The 20,912-nt window shown below is 42.3% G+C and overlaps 1 pseudogene; it reads left to right on the top strand.

Moving 5' to 3' along the window:
- Nucleotides 1–278: 278 nt before the first annotated feature.
- On the top strand, nt 279–740 carry LOC100752387 (annotated as a pseudogene).
- The last annotated feature ends 20,172 nt before the right edge of the window (nt 741–20,912 follow it).

Genomic DNA, 20,912 nt, shown 5'->3' on the forward strand with positions numbered 1-20,912 from the left:
ACTGGTCAGGGAGTGGTGGCGCATGCCTTTAGCCCTGGCACTCAGGAGGCAGAGGCAGGCAGATCTCTGAGGCCAGCCTGGTCTACAGAGTGAGTGCTAGGACATCCAGAGCCACACAGAGAAACCTGTCTCAGAAAACAAAACAAACAAACAAGAACCATGAAACTAATATCAGAAGGCCTTCCTCTATTGCAAGCCAGTGATTAAGAGTACTATAAAAAAGAGTCTGAGTGGAGCGGGTGAGCCAAGCGTTTGTGTGGTCATGTCTCAGAAACCGGTAGCCCTTGCAGCATGGCTGACCAACTGACGGAAGAGCAGATTGCAGAATTCAAAAAGCCTTTTCACTATTTGACAAGGATGGTGATGGGACTATAACAACAAAGGACCTGGGGACTGTGATGAGGTCTCTTGGTCAGAACCCCACAGAAGCAGAGCTACAGGACATGATTAATGAAGTAGGTGCAGATGGTAATGGCACAATAGACTTCCCGGAATTTCTGACAATGATGGCAAGAAAAATGAAAGGTACAGACAGTGAAGAGGAAATCAGAGAAGCATTCTATGTGTTCAATAAAGATGGCAATGGCTACATTAGCGAAGCAGAGCTTTGCCATGTGATGACAAACCTGGGAGAGAAGGGGACAGATGGAGAGGTCGATGAAATGATCAGGGAAGCAGACATCGATGGTGACAGTCAGGTACACTATGTAGAGTTTGTGCAAATGGTGACAACAAAGTGAAGACATTGTACAGAATGTGTTAAATTTCTTGCACAAAATTGTTTATTTGCCTTTTCTTTGTTTGTAACTTATCTGCAAAAAGTTTCCCCCTACTGTCAAAAAATATGCATGTATAGTAATTAGGCCTTGATTCCTCCATGTTTTTTTCTCTTATCTTGTGTCATTGTCCTTAAACCTTACTTTAGAGAATTGGTGAAGTAACATGTTGCTTGTGGCCTACTCTAGATTATAGCCAAGCCCTTCTGCACATCTAAGCTTAGATAGAGTTGGTCAAATGAGGGAACATCTGGGTTATGCCTTTTTAAAAGTAGTTGTTAGGAACTGTCAGCATGTTGATGTTGAAGTGTGGAGTTGTAACTCTGCGTGGACTGTGGACAATCAACAATATGTACTTAAAAGTTGCACTATTGCTGGGCTGGAGAGATGGCTCAGAGGTTAAGAGCACTGGCTGTTCTTCCAGAGGTCCTGAGTTCAATTCCCAGCAACCACATGGTGGCTCACAACCATCCGTTATGAGATCTGGTGTGCATATATACATGGAAGCAGAATGTTGTATGCATAATAAATAAATAAAAAATCAAAAAAGTTGCACTATTGCAAAACAGGAGTTTTATCCAGGTAGCCGTACACTACTCTTTTTGTACTGCTCGTGTTGTACCAGGAACATTTCCTTTTATTGTTACTTGCCTTTTAAACTTTGTTTAGCCACTTAAAGATAATCTGCTTATGGCACAATTTGCCTCAAATCCATTCCAAGTTGTGTATTTGTTTTCCAATAAAAAAAAAGTACAATAAATCCGCTGGATGGTGGTGGTGCGTGCCTTTAACCCCAGCACTTGGGAGGCAGAGGCAGGCAGAACTCTGTGAGTTTGAGGCCAGCTGGTCTAACAGAGTGAGTTCCAGGACAGCCATGACTACACAGAGAAACCCTGTCTCGAGAAAGAGAGAGAGAGAGAGAGTACAATAAATCCAGGGGATCCGAAGCCCTCTTCTGTACTTCCCAGGCACCTGAACATAAAACCCACCATAGACCCACACATACATACCCAATTAAAAATAAAATCTATTTCTAAAAGGAAGATATTAAGTATGAGTGGGATAAGGCACACAACAAATAAGAAACAGATCCAGCAGAGAACACAGCATGGAAAGGACGCGTGCCACACTGAGCACAGCTTGGAAAACACAATATAAAGATTAGAAGAATGCAAGAATTCTTGTTGTTAGCTTGTTCATAATTAAGAATGACTAGGCAGGGCTGGAGAGATGGCTCAGAGGTTAAGAGCACTAGCTGCTCTTCCAGAGGTCCTGAGTTCAATTCCTAGCAACCACATGGTGGCTCACAACCATCCGTTATGAGATCTGGTGCCCTCTTCTGACCTGGGCAGAACACTGTCTACATAATAAATAAATAAATATTCTAAAAAAAAGAATGATTAGGCAACAAAGAGATCTGGAAAAGGGAGAGTAGCACAATTGAGAAAATAAATCGCCGGGCGTTGGTGGTGCACGCCTTTAATCCCAGCACTCGGGAGGCAGAGGCAGGCAGATCTTTGTGAGTTCGAGGTCAGCCTGGTTTCCAGAGCGAGTGCCAGGATAGGCTCCAAAGCTACAGAGAATCCCTGTCTTGAAAAAAAAAATCAATGCAGTGTCAGTTGGGGTCCAGTCATGTCCGATAGGATTACTAGTTCTAATGGGAAAAGTCAACCAGTGCCTTACTAGGTACCAAAGAGTTAAAAAAGAAAAATAGGGAATATAAAGATTTTAAGTCAATAAATAGGTATACTTGCATTGTGAGAAGAATTTTCTTCCCACGGAGCAGAAAAGATTGGGATAATTAAAACTGAGAAGGTTGGAGAGGGAGTCCAAGAAATTGAATACTAGAAGGGCCAGAGAGGTGGCTTGTCAGTTGAGAGTACTTGCTGCCCTTGCAGAAGACCCAGGTTTGGTTTCTAGCACACACAGGGCCACTCACAACCATCTATAGCTCCAATTTCAGAGAATCCAGTACCTTCTTCTGGTTTCTGAGAGTACTCCACACACATGGTGAACAGACATATATGCAGGGCACAACACCCATAACAAAATAGAAATAACGTCGTACAGCCTGCTCAAAGAAGGGGTTCTATGGAACCCAGAACTTCAAAGAGGGGGTACAAGGTAGGTGGGGTGCTTTGGACCTGTAATCATAGCACTTGGGAGAGCTGCTTGGAGTTCAAGGCCTACCTGGGCTACGTAGTGAATTCCAGACCCTATCTAAAGAAAGAAAAAAAGAAAAAAAGGAGGACTGACAGATACTGGAGTCTTTGAGGGTGTGTGATGAGACCGTTTCCTCAAGTGTTAAAAAAGTGTGACTGTAATGACTTACAGCTGACAGTGGTGATAGTGGATCAAGCTGACACCATCAGCATCAAAAAGCTTGGGTACCACTGCAAGTAAGCAAGAAACACATAGGAAGGAGGAAGTCCTTTTATCCATCGTGCACCTAACAGAAAGCAATGGGCAAAGCAGAAAAAACAGTTCCCACAGACCCCACTTGACATCATCAAACCAGAATATGGAAGGATGGGTGTGGAGCCAGGACATGATATTTAGTAGTTGACGTAAGGACCAATTCATATCATTACAGAATTAACAAGCTTGAAACAGGAAAACAAACAAGCAAAAAACCCCAGCTCTAATAAAACAAAAACAAAAAAACAAAAAACACCCCAGCTCTAATGAAACAGTTAAGGTTTATTCTATTTAGTACTGCACATGCATTGCCTAAGAGTGTCTGGATGTAATAGGCATCCAGTAAATATAGAAAGAAGGGAAGAGAAGAATGAGGAGAGAGGGGGGTTAGGGTTAGGCTTTGGGGTGGCTATCACAAAACTCAACCATATAGTCTTTGTCACAGAACAACTGGTTCTGACATTAAATGGTTTGAACTGCTTTTTAGCTGTTTTGACAGTGCATCTGCTGCCATGCTAGTGGATATAACAACCTGTAAAAGAGTCATGTATTATAACCTGGCTCTGAATGACAAACCATATTACAGACAGAACCACCTTGGGTATTAATGAAGACAGAAAAATAAAGTTCACAGTTTCCGATGAGAAGCAGGAAGTGCTCACAAATATCACATTCAACCTATGAATGTGTTTCAAGGTTGTGCAGTGTTTTTTGTTTTTCTGAGTCAGGGTTTCTCTGAGTAACATTCCTGGCTGTTCTGGAACTCACTCTATAGACCAGGCTGGCATTGTATTCACTGAAATCCACCTGCCTCTGCCTCCTGAGCGCTTGTGCAGTGGTTTTTTTATGCTGACACAAACTACTGTGTTTTTCCCTGCCCTATGAGTCCTATCATCTGTGACTATCTAAATAGCATCCCTTACTCTGCATTACTGTCTTCAGAAGAGACAGGGACAGCTGAAGTTATCTTCAAGGAATCTTTGTAGGTATGGTTAAACCTTGGGAGTTTGTGGCATCGTTCATTCTGCTCATGTTTAAGTTTAGAGTACATAAACCATCATAATAAGGAAGTGCTTCATTGTTCCAAGAACAATCTTTCCACAGTATTAAAGTTACTGAGGGTAAAATCAGATGTTTTTATTTGTTTAGAAAAAATTAAATCAGTAAAAAGCATAGTTTTAGTGTTTGTTGGTTTGTTTGCTTTTAAAGATTTTATTTATTTATTATGTATAAGCATTCTGCTTCCATGTATATCTGCACACCAGAAGAGGGCACTAGATCTCATAATGGATGGTTGTGAACCACCATGTGGTTGCTGGAAATTGAACTCAGGACCTCTGGAAGAGCAGTCGGTGCTCTTAACCTCTGAGCCATCTCTCCAGCTCCTTAATGTTTGTTTTTTAACCAATAAAATCTGAATGTTTTCTGTAATTCATACAAATTTTCTAGACACTTGAGAGAAACAAAAGAAAGTCAGTCTTACTAACTTACAGTTACTCTGAAATCCTTTTTTCCTAAAGTCTTTCTGTACCAAAGTTATATGGATGTTTTGTTTTGTTGTTTCTTTTTTTTCTCTCTCTCTTATTTTCTTTCTATGTGGTACCATGTTACATAACATTTTCAGGGCTGGACAAATGCTCAACACCCAAGTCAGGTGGCTCACAACCTCCTGTAATTCCAGCTCCAGAAGATTGACACTTCCTTCTGTCCTCTGAGGGCGCCTACATGCATGTGGCATTCACATACACTCACACACACACACACACACACACACACACACACACACACACACACACACACACCTCTATTATCCCCACTTCCTCATCATTTTCTAATTTGTGTTCTTTCCACAAATTTGTCATGAGGCTCTTGAAGTGTTACAGGTGCCCATGCGTTTTATGGGCACCTCTCCCTAAATTCCATGAGGGATTCATGCTATTGGGACTATCTCCGAATGCTGTCAGATGTGCAAACCAATGGAAGATGGACAATGGCAGACTGATAGACTCCATATCCTCGTGGTCCAACGATTGCCATTTCAGATTTATCGTCATAAGCTGTAGTTCAACATTGAGGGCAGGATCTCCTTAGTATTTACATGACACTGTGCACCTGAAACAAACCAACCATACCCTGTACATACAGAGCACCCAGTAAACATATTTGTTCTTATTTTTTTAATATTTTTGCCAGTGAGATTTAATGCACAAGCTCTAATTTATTTTCTTATTTGTTTTGAGATTAGGTCTCCTATGTAACACTGGTCAGCCTAGAACCCTCATGCTGCTCAGCCTGACCTTGAACTTGGATTTATCTTCCTGCTTCTGTCTCCTGAGTACAAGAATGAAAAGTGTGGGCCACCTGGTGCTTCTCTGTTCTAGTTTGAATATTCTAGTTTAGCTGTGAACCTCTTCCAGAGTAACTATAATTATCCATGGTATATATTAAATCCCCAGGGTACTCATTGAATATTACTAGACAAAATCCAAAGGAAACTAAAATAATTTCATATTGTGAATAATACAGTTTTGAAAGCACAAACAGCAAATATGGGGTATACTTCCACCACACAGTTTTTGCCCAGGGTTCAATTCCCAGCAGTGTGTGTGTGTGTGTGTGTGTGTGTGTGTGTGTGTGTGTGTGTAGTGGATGAAAAGAGAAATAAAGGAAAGAAAGTTAAAAACGTGGACCAAGGAAAGCTATATAGTAGTTTCTTAAAAATAAGAAAAAAAACCACAACTGGACATAGTGGCCTAGGCTGTGATCCCAACACATAGGAAGATGAAGCAAGAGGAGTTTGAGGCAAGCTTGGACTACATAGTGAGACCCTGCTTATAAACAAACAGATGAATCAAATTACTTCTGTGAGTTTGGGGCTAGCCTGGTATATATAGCAAGTTCTGGGTCTGCCAGAACTACATAGTGAGACCCTGTCTCAAAAACAAAACAAAAGTTCTTTGGGGTCCTTATTTGTTTATTTATTGTGGTGCTAGGGATTAACCTGGGAATCTTAAACACCCTAGCATATACTCTACCGTGGAGCAGCTCCAGTTAAATATTTTCTGAGAGTATAAACAGGAGGCTTGATGGTCCAGCTCATAGGGCAACCAAACTAGGATGCCAGTAAGCTGACATTACTTAGAATTCTACCTCTTACCTCATATTACTCAAGGATTATCCAATCTTGTCTAAATTCAGGTAACCCAAAATTGTCTGTGAACGTAAACAGTTGTGTCAAATGTGAGTTAAGTAATGGCTTCTGGTAAATAATTCAGAGTCTGCAGACTTCTGGGCCAGACTTCATTGCTCCTGGATCAAAACTCCTGCCTGCACACAGAGGATGGCAACTGAGTATCCTAACACAAATGGGGGGTTTGGAAGAAACGAATTCTTTAATTGTGCGCCTTATCTACCCTGTGGTTTCTTAAATATAACCCACTAACTATAGAGTTCTTAGTCTCCTTAAACATGCAATTTAAAGTCCATTATCCAGCAGTATAATTCGTAGACTGTATAAAGAGCAGTTATGCAATGGTAGCACCGGGAAGACAGGCATAGCTTCAGACAGGTCACTTGGTTTCCTCCGTATGACAATATTTAGCTTTCTGAACCCTCCCTAAAGAGAAATGTGGCTGATAAATGCTGATCAAAATGGAGTCTCTTGATCTGTTTTTTTTTTTTTTTTCCTCTTTGCGAAACACCAGGTCTTATCAAATCTCTTACTGGTAGAGTTATTATGAACATGCACTTGGGAGATAGTTGCATCTGTATTCCAGTCTTATTTCCTTACTCAGCAGCTGTGTGACCTCAGGCAAATCGCTTACCCTCTTTAAATTCTAGTTTACTCATCAGTAAATCGAAACCTTTACTAAATGGATTAAGAAAGGATTAAATTAGGTAATGGGTGAGAAACAATTAACCCACAGAGCCAGATCCACACTGAGCAAGTGGTAAGTATTAGGCACTATTTCAAATGCTACTACCAGCCTCCTATTGTGTGTGTGTTTTTCTGTTTTTTTTTTTTTTTTCTTTTTTTTCCTTGTTATGTTAGAAGCAGCTGAGAGAAACCAAACCAATGGCCTTCTGGTTATCAGCCCATTTCCCTCTCTTCTGAGGAAGCACAGAGACTAACACTGAGTCCTGTGGTAAGGGGGAAGTGGTCATCTGTCTGTAATCTCATTTCCATTTTTATCAACTCTAAAAGGAATTTTTTGTATAGATGCTTTTAGTGTCTTCCAATTGATGATGTCGCCCTGCTGGTACCACTACAATGGCTGGTAGTTTTCTTGGTGCACTGGTTTGGCAGTGCTGGAGAATAAACAAAGAGCCTTGGGAAAACCAAGCAGCTACTCTACCACTGAGCCAAGTCCTCCATCCACTTTGGTTCTTTTTTTTTTTTTTTTTTTTAATAAGGTATAAAAGAATGGCATAAACACCACTTCGAGGAAGAGTCAATGAAACATTATCTGCCTGTTTCACCCTGAGTCTATGAAATACAGGCTTTGAACTTTACATTCTGGGCCACTGTTGCTTGCCACACTGCTTTTCGACTTGTCTCCAGCTTTCAACCTTAATATGCTTGTCTCTTGTCACAGAGACATCTCTCAGATTTTTTTTTTTTTTTTTTTTGATGACTGCCGTGCATGGACTTGATCTGATGTTCTTCTTTATCCACACTGTAAGTTTCTGAACAAGTGTAACCAAAGGATGCCATTTTTCTCTCAGAATCAGATAGTCTAATTACAGACTTCTAGAGTTGAGCAAAGTCGTTTCGCACGTGTGAGTCTCAGAGGGTTAGCTACTTACCATAAAAACCACCTGAATCTGATCAATACTTGCCTTCCCCACAGGACTGGTGTCACAGCATTTGTTTAAATCGTCTAAATGTGTTTTTAAACTATGTAGGGGGGCACGATCATATTCTTGCCAGCCATTCTCCCCTGGGATCTGGGAATCCCTCAAGCTAGTCTAAGTGCTCACATCTTTGAGAGACTTGCCTCACATTCACTGGCCATCCTCCACACCCACTGGATGCTTCCGGACCTTTCCTCACTGATCAGAAGAACTAAGTCCGTAGTACAGCGTCGACACCCACAGCACTGCTGCATTCTGTCTGGGTGTCAATCCTCTTTGGAGCCTTTTCCATCAGTTCTGGTTTCAGCTTCCAATGAAGCCACTGTCACAGTGTTCCCAGAAACCCTGAATTGTGCCCAGAACCATACCTCTGACCCAGCCAGTGACTGAGAATGCAAGACCAGCTCTTTTGGCCCCAGGCTAAATAAACCTGGAAGTAGAACTGCCTACAGCATCAGGCTAAAGCCAATCCCCTCTTTAGAAACTGTCTTTCCTTGACTTATGCCCTCCTCATTCTCTTCTTCAAGTCCCTAGTGGAGGAATTAAAAACTGGATTTACTAGTGTTTGTATTTTAGCATTAAAATAGGGGGAATGATTTGTGTTCCATAATTTAAAATTTTGCTGTATAGTAAACCTTGTTAATGCATCCTATGTCCAAGAAACTCACCATAAGAAACATTAAACCTTAAGCAAATCCAGGTCAGAGATTCCTGCTCCCCACCCCACCCCTCCCCACCTCCCAGCCCACCAGTAAGACATGCTTATCCTGCTCTGAGCAAGATGGCAGGAACAAATAAAATAAAATAAAACCAGAATGTCTGAACAGGAAGAGCCAACCAAACCTTTTGAAGTTGGGTCTAATTTATTTGCCAGTGATATTTCTCTAATTCTATTTTGTGAGCACCTTTGTGACTTTTTGGAACCCAAACAAGAATATAACCAAGTTGAATCATCTCTAAGCACTGTTCAACATGCAGTCCACATATGGATAAAATGATTGACACTGTCAAGTCAGTTGCATGACCTTTTGGTATATGGTTACAAAATAGAAACATCTTCTAACATGCTATGATTTCTTGCTTCATCCCTTAGGATTGTCTAGAATCTCAAAGACATATCTAACAGCACAGCTGTTATATTATATTATTTACACAGCTACACAACATAACTTTGATCTTTGGTCACTGGTTTCACAAATCTGGTTCTTAATTTCTTTAAAGCTCATAGGTGTGATAGATGGTAATGAAAGGAACACAAGCTCTGGCTTTAGAATGAATTCTCTACTATCTACTGATGTTCTATGGCTTCAAACAAGTTGCTTAGTCTTTCTGAGCTTGCTTTTATTCTCTCAATAAGTTAATATGTTTAAGATATGGGGTGTGTGTGTGCGCACACACGCGCCATTCTTGGGCTACAATAAATATTTTTGCCTCACCCATTCATCCAAGCAAAGTAGTCAGATCTGCTTTGGGAACTTGTTAATGGGTTAATGGGCCAAAATGAAAAGTTTCAGTTCAATTGCAGAGATCATGCTTAGTACAAGGTCTTAGATTTGATCTCCAAAGTAGGCAGAGTTTCTCTATGTCTGGGCAGCTGCTCCCAAAAAACCACAAACATGCTTAATATTAACTGTAAAAGCTCAGCCAATAGCTCAGGCTTGTTACCAGCTAACTCTTACATTTTGAATTAGCACATATTTCTTATCTACCCTCTACCATGTGGTGGCACCTTCTTTCTCACTCTGCCCTTCCTTTTTCCAGTGTCCTTAGTCTGATTTTCCAGCCTAACCTTCTCTTGTCCAGCTACTGGCCAGTCAGCTCTTAATTAACCAATGTGAGTAACACACATTTACGGTGTATAAAGATTGTTCCACAGCATTCCAGTGCCAAAAGAAAAAAGTGTGGGGCGAGGGGGAGAAAAAGGGACAGTGGAAAGAAGGAGATCAGACACAAGAATATATATGTACTCTACTCTTACACAGATGTTGGAGCCAGTGCTCTGATAGTGACAACTGACTTGATAGATAGTCAGAGGGTAGGACTGGAGAGATGACTCTATGGTTAAGAGCACTTATTGCTCTTAAGGAGGATCAGGAGTTCAATTCCCAGCACCCACATGGCAGCTCATAGCTGTCAGCTCCAGATGAGAAAACACACTCCCTGACTTCCACGGGCACCAGGAAGGCACATATTATACAGACATGCTTCCAGGCTAATAATCATATACATAAAAATAAAAATAGATGAACCTTTAAAAGAAAAGAAGATAAACAAAGGGTTGTCTACTAAACTCCTAATTTTTGTGTGTGGATTCCATGACTCAATATTTGCCCCAAATAGAGGAGCCTCCTACTTATAAGGGCAGTATAACATCGGCCAGCCACCGAGGAAACAAGGCATGTAAAAAAATAAGGTCACGCCATGGCCATGTGACAATACATAAACTAATAAAATGGGTTAATTTAAGTTGTAAGCGTGTAGATGGAAGTTTCTGTCCTGTCTAGTTCCGTAGCATTTTAGTCCCAAATAAACACAAAGAGACTTACATTAATTATAAACTGTTTGGCCTATTGCCCAGGCTTATTACTAACAAACTCTTACAACTTAAAATTAACTCATAATTCTTATCTATGTTTAGCCACATGACTAGGTAGGTACCTTTCCTCAGTATGGCATTCTCATCTTGCTTCCTCTGCATCTGGCTGGCAGCTGTGTCTCTGCCTTTCCTCTTCCTGGAATTCTCTTACTCTGGTAGCCCCTCCTATACTTCCTGCCAGGCTATTGACCAATTAGCATTTTATTAAACCAATACGAGTGACAAATCTTTACAGTGAACAAGAGCATTATCCCATATTATAAGAGCTAGTTAGTAATAAGCCTGAGCCATCAGCCAAACAATTATAATTAATACTAAGCCTCTGAGTGATTATTTTATAAATGGCTGCAGGACTGTCAGTCAGGACAAAAAGCTCTAGCTACATTTTGTTTCTTGTAGAAACAACAACAAAACCACTTCTCCAAAGCAATGCATCTTTTAAGTTTTATTTTACAAATATATTTTTTACTTCTGTTTTAAAGTTAAGGCATTTTAAAGATATTTGGGTTGGTATGTTTTACCAGTCTTTCTTTTAACCCCATGTCTCCTAGCAGCTGTCTTGGACCCCACTCTTAGAAAGCCCTGCTCTGGTCCTTCATGAACTATGCTTTTCATTGAGATGTCTACCTTGGAGCCTATAACCCACTTTACTAGCTCCTATTCCACATACCAAGACCCCCAAATTACCTTCCCAATGTCCCAGAGCTGCTTCTGGACCCTGAGCCAGCCTCTCTCCACACTCTGCCTGCCTGTGGGCAACTATACACAAGGTTATGTCACCAGACTGAACCCTGACATTACTGATAGCCTCTTGTTCTCTCAGATATAAGCTTGCTTACAAAATTAAAGCCTGGATGCTGATAACCATGTGTTCCCAGCTACTGACCATCTAATTTCCCTGTACTACCAGTCGCTGTGGGAGTGGGGGTGGACAGCTGTCTTCCAGACCATTGGATCTGGTCTGAATGCCATGTTGACCGTTAAATTCACTATATTCTCGTCATAACGATAAAAAGAATACCAGTATGATAGTTCCATGTCCAAAGCAGAGAAGATAAGAGGTAGCATCCCCATTCCAAGAAATCTAGTCCCTTCTTTGTGAAAAGCTGTGGTGACAGCTTATACACCACTCCCTCAAGTAGCTGAGTCCTGCTGAAAGCAGATCTAGATCCCAGAACCCATTCCCTCTCATAACTGAATTCTAGCGGTAACCAGTCCATCAACCACAGGTCTTCTCCTAGCCGAATCCCAGTGAAAGCCAGACCCCACCCTGCATGGCTGACTTCGCTTCTTCACTATCCCTAGCTGTGATTCAGATGGAACTATAGGTGCATTTCGCAGTTCTTCATCACTACCTCCACACTTTTCAGGTCTTTTAGATGGGCTCGCCATAATAACACCTCAGCTGCCACACCCACCACTCCATTCAGCAAGACAAATGGCAAATGGACCCAATTCCATAACAACATTAGGGCTACCCCTTTGTTGGGAGGGAGATGATAAAAACAAGAGGTTAAAATTGGTTAGGCAGTTTATGGTAAGAAGAGCCTCCACCAAAAGTAGCCAATTTTGGCTGGGCCGTGGTGGTGTATGCCTGAATCCCAGCACTCGGGAGGCAAAGGCTGGTGGATCTCTATGAGTTGGAGGCCAGCTTGGTCTACAAAGTGAGTTCCAGGACAGCCAGGGCTACACAGAGAAACTCTGTCTCAAAAAAACAAAAGACAAAATCAAAAAAAAAAAAAAAAAAAGGAGCCAGTTTCTCTCTCAGCTAAATGCCAGAAATGTAATTGTGCCTCCACCTCGTCCTTGGTGGAGTCAAAGATACCAGGAATGTTTTGAGGCTCTGATTTCTAATTTAGTTCCTAAATGATTCTATGGTTACCTTTACAGCAATGGTTCTCAACCTGTGACTCCTCTGAGGGGGTCAACTAAGGCCATCAGAAACACAGACATTTACATTAGGATTCATAAAAATAGCCAGGTTACAGTTATGAAGTGGCAACGAAAATAATGTTATGGTTGGGAGTCACTACAACATGAGAACTGTATTAAAGGGTTGCACCATCAGGAAGGTTGAGAACCGCTGCTCTACAGGGTGAGGCATGCTAGAGAAGCAGTAAAGGCCTGTAAAGGGCAACTTCTGGTTAAGAAAACAGGTCCTCTGGCCTAGGTGGAGACCTAACATTCCGGTTGGACCAGGTCAATCAGCTTGGCCAAAGGCCACCCCTAGAAAGGTGGGACCACCTCAAGACAAGCTGGAGGTAGCCTGTGTTAGGGGCCTCCTCCTGAGACTCATTAAGTTTGTTGTCACCAAATAAACCTACATCACTTATAACAACGATTTACTATCCCTAGAGACTCCAGAAAGTCAGAATATGCTGTCAGAGTTGGGGCATGGGGAAGAAAGAAAGAAAAAGAAAATGTCTAATAAACAGAGGGAGAAATGTGAGAAATGTTTTTTTTTTCCTATCAAAGGTGTCTAGCCTGTAAACCTCCCTCAACTTGTGAAACTATTGTGTGCATGGCTATTTGCCTAACCCTGGACATTCTTGAGACTTGACCCTCTAGCATATTCTCCCCCTTCTCACTAATTATGCATTACCCAATTGTATCAGATAGTGAGGTTGAGCTCCCACCAATGGAATGTGACACAGTCACCACATGCATTAGATTAACTAAATGAACTTCCTGCTCCTGTGTTTATTCACCTGGTTTGGGTTACGCACACCCTTTTTACAAATGAAATCCTGTATCCCAATAACCATGCCTGGTTACTTAGCTATGTTCATGTTTCTTTCTGAGATACTGAGAATATTCTTTTCCAACACTGGACAGCCAGTCTAGCTGGAAGGGCAAATGATCCACTTCAGTGAAAGATCCTGACTCAATACACATATTTCTGCCCTAATTGCTCTTTTCCAGTGTAGACCTGCATGAGGAAAATCAGTAGTAATGGTGTCACAGACTCAGTATCACTCATGATATATACATAGGTACCTATACGTATATGCACATATATATTCTGAAGCACAGAGAAAGAATCTATGTCTCTCTCTTGTATCTTCCATGCCTCCAAAGCCAAGCACCATATGGACACTGCCAAGTTCAGGTGCCAGCTTGGGGTGGACCCCAGCCTCCTTAGGCCACATTGGCTGCAGCAGCTTTTACGTACAGTTGCTTTCTAGGAGCGGAGAATTCCTTAGACCAACGGGTTCTCAACCTTCCTCATGGTGCAACCTTTTAACACAGTTCCTCACGTTGTGGTGACCCCCAACCATAAAACTATTTTCATTGCTGCTTCATAACTGTAATTTTGCTACTGTTATGAATCGTAATCTTAATATCTGATATGCAGGATGATCTCAGGCAACTCCCGTGGAAAGGTCATTTAACCGCCACAGGTTGAGAGCTCTGCCTTAGGGCTTTACCTTTCACAGTTGGAACCTCTTCTGGGTGGAGTCTAGCCTGAGGGAATCCTCCCATTTGTCCCAGTTCAGAGAAGGCCTGTTTTACCTGTGCTCATATCTTTCCTGAATGTCATCCAGCACACACCCTGGCCGTAGCGTCAGGCTTCCCAGCGCTCTTTCATTCTCCAAACCACACTTTGTATTTCTCTCTGCTCCACGCTCACACTCAGCATCAGGAAATTTCCTCCACCGGAGAAATCAGTCCGTTAACTTTTAATTTAGCCTTAGACAGGTTCTTAGTGCAAGGGCGGGAAACTGCCAGATCTGTGCCCCCCCCTCCCCGTCCCGAGTCACAGGAATGGCCTCTAGCCCAGTTGCTGTTGAAGTTCTTGTTTCCCTTTGAAACCTTATGAGGAGGGCGTCTACCTTCTACACTTCTCTCAGCACTGCTGTCTTTCACGCTCCTACTATAGCTTGGCTTACAGCATTCAACTTCTTTTCTAGTCCAAAGTTCCAAAGTCTTCCACATTCCTCAAAACAAACAAACAAACAAACCCACAAAAAACTACTTGGTAGTTCTTTATGGCAACACCCACAACAGCAACTCGAGGTAAAGCGTTTATGCTGACTCACAGTTCAAGGGCCAGCCTGGTCTATCACGTCAGGGAAATCAAAATGGCAGAGCTTGAGGCATCGGTTCACAGGAACAGGAAGCAGAATGTGAGGGATGCTCCTGCTGCTGCTCAGCTCCTGCTCTCCCCTCATATAGTCCAGGATCTCACTGTGCTATGTCTTTCCACATCAGGTAACTTAAACAAGGAAATTCCCCAGAGGCCCGACTCCCTGGGTGATTCTAGGTTCTGCCAAGTTGAGGATTAGCACTAACTCCTACAGGCAATATACCTCAAGTTAGACTATCCTAACTCACAGCCATTCCCTAAATGCAACACATGGATTCAAACACAGGTATCATCACTTACAAGCCCAGTGAATGTGAGGAAGTTAGATATGTTTTCCCCACTCTACTTCCTCATCTATAAAGAGAAGAAAATAAGTTCCTTGGGAAATTGTGAGTTGAAACAATAGTGCACATGTTAGCATCCAGGCACACTTTGGCCCCGCCCCTTTGGGACCTGGCAGAATTCATCACCCCTGCACACACGGCAAGCAGTACCCTGGCTCTGTATGCAGCCATAAAAGGTCCCTTTAAGAGACAAGCTCCGCCTACTTCCCCTCTCTCCACCATTCTTCTGAAGAGGCAGACAGGTCTCTGTCTCTCTTTTCTCTCTTCTCTCTCCCCTCTCTCCCTTACCTTCCCTCTCTCCCTTCTTCCTACCCTCCCCCACCCCCGGTAAAATTTCCCACTTAAGTTCTGCCTGCATGGTGTATTTGTTTCTCACCTACCATGGGATCTGCCAAGGTCCCCCTCATGCAACATATCATAATAGTACATTCATTGCTTGGCAAAGTGTGTGTCACAGAGAAGAACAGAACAAAACAAAACAAAACAAAACAAAAAAACCCTCAATAATCCTATTATAGTATTCTTCCCAAGCCACTACCACCCCTATAAATTGAGATATGTTTTCATCTGGGTTGCTGAAGCACCTCTGTGTCACATGTCACTGTCTTACAGCATGTTTGTTTACATCCATGTCTAAATCCATTATGAAACTATGAACAGCTAGAAGGCAATGGCTTTGTCTGGCTTTGTTCATAGTTCCATCTTAGCACCTAGAACATTGTTAATAGTGGATGCTCCATAGATACTTGTATTAAAGATAGAGCTAAAAGCCATATTTTTTTTTACTACATTTACATGTCACTCAATACAAAGAGCACAGAACTAGATATGGGTTGTTTTCCTTAAACATCAACTAAGCATGGTGGCTGCAGAGATGGCTTAGTGGTGAAGAGCACTAACTGTTCTTCATTGGTCTTGGGTTCAATTCCCAGAATCCACATGGTGACTCACAACTGCCTATGGTTGTAGTCCCATGGGATCTGATGCCTTCTTCTGGGGTGCAGACATACATGCAGATAAGACTCCTATATATAGCTGGGAGTGGTGGTGCACACCTTTAATCCGAGCACTTGGGAAGCAGAATCAGATGAATCTCTGTGAGTTTGAGACCAGGCTGGTCTACAAGAGCTAGATCCAGGACAGCCTCCAAAAGCCACAGAGAAACCAGGTCTAGAAAAAAAAAAAAAAAAAAAAGACACTCAAGCTATGAGATAGCTTTTGACACTCATAGCTTGAGATATTCCAACAGTTTTAAGGAAACAGCATGAATACCAAATATACAAATATAAATTCTAATAAATCATTCATAATTCCACAATTTGTCAAACAAAATTCATTACATACTCAGAAACTTATTATCAAGACCTTTTACTTATTAAATAAAGCAACAAATAAATCAATGAACAAGTATATGATAGCTTGTCTTTCCCCATAATTAAACTAAATTGTAAAAAGTGAAACTCTTTTAACATAATGCCTATGAACCTATTTCATTCTTCCTGCTGTCTCTCTTTTCTTCTCACAGATTTGTTGACCTTTGTACTCTCTTATATTTTGGTAGTGAGTCTAACCTTTAGCAGCCAAGCCACCTTTCCAGCCTGACCTTTGCCTTCTCTTCTTTAGAATACCTATAGAAACATCTGTTGTCCTTCATCAAGGAAGGGACTCTTGACTAGTTCCCACCAAAGGGACATAAGAAGTGAGATAGCTATCTCCAGGTCTAGCCACAAAACATTTAAGATCCTCTCTCACTGCATGTTCATCTTTATTGCTGTATTACACACAATAGCCAAGATGTGGAGCCAGTCTGGATGTCCATCAGCAGATGAGTGGATAAAGAAAATGTAGTGCTCAAACCTACTGGAATTTTATGTAGCCATCAAGGCAAAATTATATTTATATGATACTAGAACCATCAGATAGAAGACACTTAGCTGTTGGGTCCCTGAATGATGGTGCATGGTAAACCTCCATCCACTTCATTATCAACCAATTATCAACCAATTATCAACCAATTATCAACCAATTATCAACCAATGCTGTTGCTAAAATTTCTTCCCAACATCTGCCTCATCTCCTAAGATCCCAATTGAAAGGTTCAGGCTTTAATGCTGATCGGCTCTACCTCTTTAAGAGACAGACCCCGCCCCCTGACAACAGTTGGGACACGCACAGGGACGTGCTATGCCATCACCACTCATCACAAATTACCGATCTGCCTGAGGGCTCTGTGCATGCATAGAACCTCAGTGCTCATGAGCTGTCTTCCCTTTAAAAGTTCCAACTTCCTCCTGCTTCCCTCTCTTCTCTCTGGCGACCGACCATGGCAGTCAGTCATTAACTCTCTCTCTCTCTCTCTTCTCTCTTACTCTGTCCTGCTCTGTTCTTCTATCCTCTCGCTCACTCTCCCGTGATATAATAAACTATCGTTAATGTGTCCTCTATAGTCTCATGTCTCATCTCTCTCGAACTTGTAGTTTAAGCAGAAATCTAACACCAATGACAAGCCAAGGCATAATTCTGCTTAAGTTCATCCTGGGAAATCAATAAATTTATTGGGCTTCCTTACAAAACCTGGATGATACATTACTTACAAAAGTGTAGTTTCTTACTTCTCTGCTAACTGACAGCAGCTGAAAAGCCCTAACCCACAGTGTGTGAGGGCTTCCTGTAGCCTTGCACATGGAGCTTCCCCCAATACCAGTCTTTCCCTATAAACTCTAGCCCCTCCCCTAGGCCACACGTAGAATTGCTAGGCGGCAGGCAGCAGCTGGATACTCAGGCAAGAACTCTTGCCTTACTTTACCCCTCTATACCGGGGTGAGGGGTGGGGTGAAGTGGGATAGGTGGAGGCAGAGATGCAAGCCATCCAGAAGCCCCGCTTGGATGATCTTTTGCAAGGGTAACATATCTGAATGCCCCAAATTGCTTGACTCACTGGATTGTCCCTCACACCAAATGCATATTGGACTGTATGGATAAGAATTCATTATTGTCAGGCATCATGATGCATGCCTGTAACCTCAGCACTTGGGAGGCTGAGGCAGGAGGATCATGAGTTCGAGGCCTACTTGAGCTACAAAGCAAAACTCTATCAAAAGAGAAAGAAAGAGAATGCAAGGGAAGGATAGAGGAGGGAAGGGGTGGGGAGAGGAAAGAAGGGAAGGGGGAGGCAGGGAAGAAGAGGTGAGGGGAGAAGAAAAGAGTGAAGGATACCCAGTCATCACCTCTAATTCATATGGGATTAGAAGCAGCAGGTGTGTGCTGATCACTGGACTCCTGCACTGTTTACACTTTCTCCTGACATTGACCTAACCTGGGGCTTGCTCAGTGTCAATACACAAGAAGACTATGGAGTTATAGCCTTTCACGTTATTCTAGTAACTGGCACTTCTTCCCATGTCTGAGTTCCATTTCTGTGTGCACAGATTAGTCCTGATTTATAGGGTTTCGCTTGATTGTGCCTCGAGCTCCTAGAATTTAAGAATTTGCTTTGCAGTCAGGAAGTGGTGGCACATACCTTTAATCCCAGCACTGGGGAGGCAGAGGCAGGAGGATCTCTGTGAGTTTGAGGCCAGCCTGGTCTACAGAGCAAGTTCTAGGACAGCCAGGGTTGTTACACAGTAAAACCTTGTCTCAAAATAAATAAATAAATAAATAAATAAATAAATAAATAGGAAAAAAAGAATTTGCTTTGCTTTTCCAAATAAGTCAATGATTTTCAGGCCTTCTATTTTATGAGATATGTCTGTATATACTACTGTATCTGGTTGGCACACACACATTATTCTATTGTGCTCAATAAAGTCTTCCAATACCTTAGCTTTGAGTTTTGATGACTCAGTGGGCAAGTTTTCAAAGAGTCACCCGTAGGGTAACATGTCTCTGTGATCAAATTTTACATTTTTTCTTCAGCCAGGCATATTGGCACACACTTTTAATCACAGCACTCAAGAGGCAGAGGCAGGCGGATCTCTGTGATTTTGAGGCCAGGCTGGCTTACATGAGTTCCACAACAGCTGGGGTTCAGGAGAAAGACCTATCGCAAACAACCAAATAAACAAACGTATAGAGTTTCAACATGTTAGAAAATAAGATCAAACCAAGAATGCCTGTACAGTCAAGTAAAGATAGTTAGCACTGAGTGCTCGATACATGCCAGGCATTGTGCTATGCATTTTATATACTTACGCAAGCATCGAAGCATTTTTTTTTTTTTTTTTTTTTTACAGAGTAGGAAACTAAGGCTTATATGCTTTTAGGGACCTGGCCAACAACGGTATCAATTAGGGTGGATCCAATTTCAAGAAATGAAATCTTACAGAGAGTGGCTAATACTAAAACTTCTAAAAAGTTAATGGAAAAAAAAAGAAATAAAAAAGCATAGAGATCTTGGGTCTACAGATTCTAAATCACCAGAGGGGGTGGGGAAAGGTCCTACATTATCAGCAACCAAACGTGGTGGCGGTGCTTGTCTGCAGACCATACTTTGAGAAGTGGCTGCTTAACCACAGGACACTTACTGCTTACCTAATGATAGGCTTGGAAGTGGGTGATTCCAGGATTGATTCGGCAGCTCCACAATTTCCTCCAGGACCAGGATGCTTTTCATCTTTCTGACGTGCATCACAAGAAGCTTACTTTGTGATTGTTTCTTCGGTCACAAGATGCCCATTGTGCTCCAAGCCATCACATACCAATGTGTCTACAAACACGATTTCCTTCTCTGAGACCGGACACATTGCCGGCTGACCAATGCAGAAAGGAAGCAATGGGGTAGACGTCAATGGAGGAAGGAGTAGAGGGTAAAAGCACTGAAGCTGATAGGTAGGCAGGACACAGTGTCTGCCAGAGCTGAGAAACAGCAAGGATTCAAACCAGCCTGGGTTCAAAACTATCTCACTTCCGTGTGTTAGCAATAGCTGAGATGACTTGAAATAATCTCAGCAGATGAGTGGAGGCTGTGATCGTCCTAAGCACTCTCTGATGACTTGTTCTACACCAGCTTGAAGAATGCATGAACTATAAAAAACAAATGAGTCTGTTTCAAACCCAGAGATGAAGACCCACATAAGTAATGTGTTAGGGTTTCTTTTTGTTTTTGTTTTCTCCGAGACAGGGTTTTTCTGTGTAGCTTTGGAGCCTATCCTGGCACTCGCTCTGGAGACCAGGCTGGCCTCAAACTCACAGAGATCCGTGCGCCACCAACACCCGGCTATGTCTTAGGGTTTCTATTGCTGTGAGAAAACACCATGACCAAAGAGCAAGTTTGGGAGGAAAGGGTGTATGTATTAGGCTTACACTTCAGCATTGGAGTTCATCATTGAAGGAAGTCAGGACAGGAACTCAAAACAGGACAGGATCCTGGAGGCAGGAGCTGATGCAGAGCCCATGCAGGGGAGCTTCTTACTGGCTTGCTTCCCCTGGCCGGTTTAGCCCAGCTTCTTATAGAACCCAGGACCACCATGGGCTGGGCCCTCCCTCTGTGATCACTACATGAAAAAATGCCTTACAGCTGGAGGCATTTCCTCACTTGAGGCTCCTTCCTCTGGTGACTCTAGCTCATGTCAAGTTGACACACAAAACCAGCCAACACAAGTATTGCCCAGTTACAGAGTCTGCCTTTGCAGACAGCCAATCTTCTTTTTTTTTTTCATTTAGTGTGTGTATTTGTGATTGTGGGGTATGTGTCTGTGTGTGTGTGTGTGTGTATGTGCATGTGCTTGTGCTTGTGCGTGTGCATGCGTGTGCGGGTGTGTGTGTGTGTGTGTCTGTGTGATGTATATGCACGAGGGTAAGGTGTGCGCTCACAGAGGCCAGAGGAGGACATCTGCCCT

This window comes from Cricetulus griseus, chromosome 6, assembly GCF_003668045.3.
Source record: "Cricetulus griseus strain 17A/GY chromosome 6, alternate assembly CriGri-PICRH-1.0, whole genome shotgun sequence".
Lineage (NCBI taxonomy): Eukaryota > Metazoa > Chordata > Mammalia > Rodentia > Cricetidae > Cricetulus > Cricetulus griseus.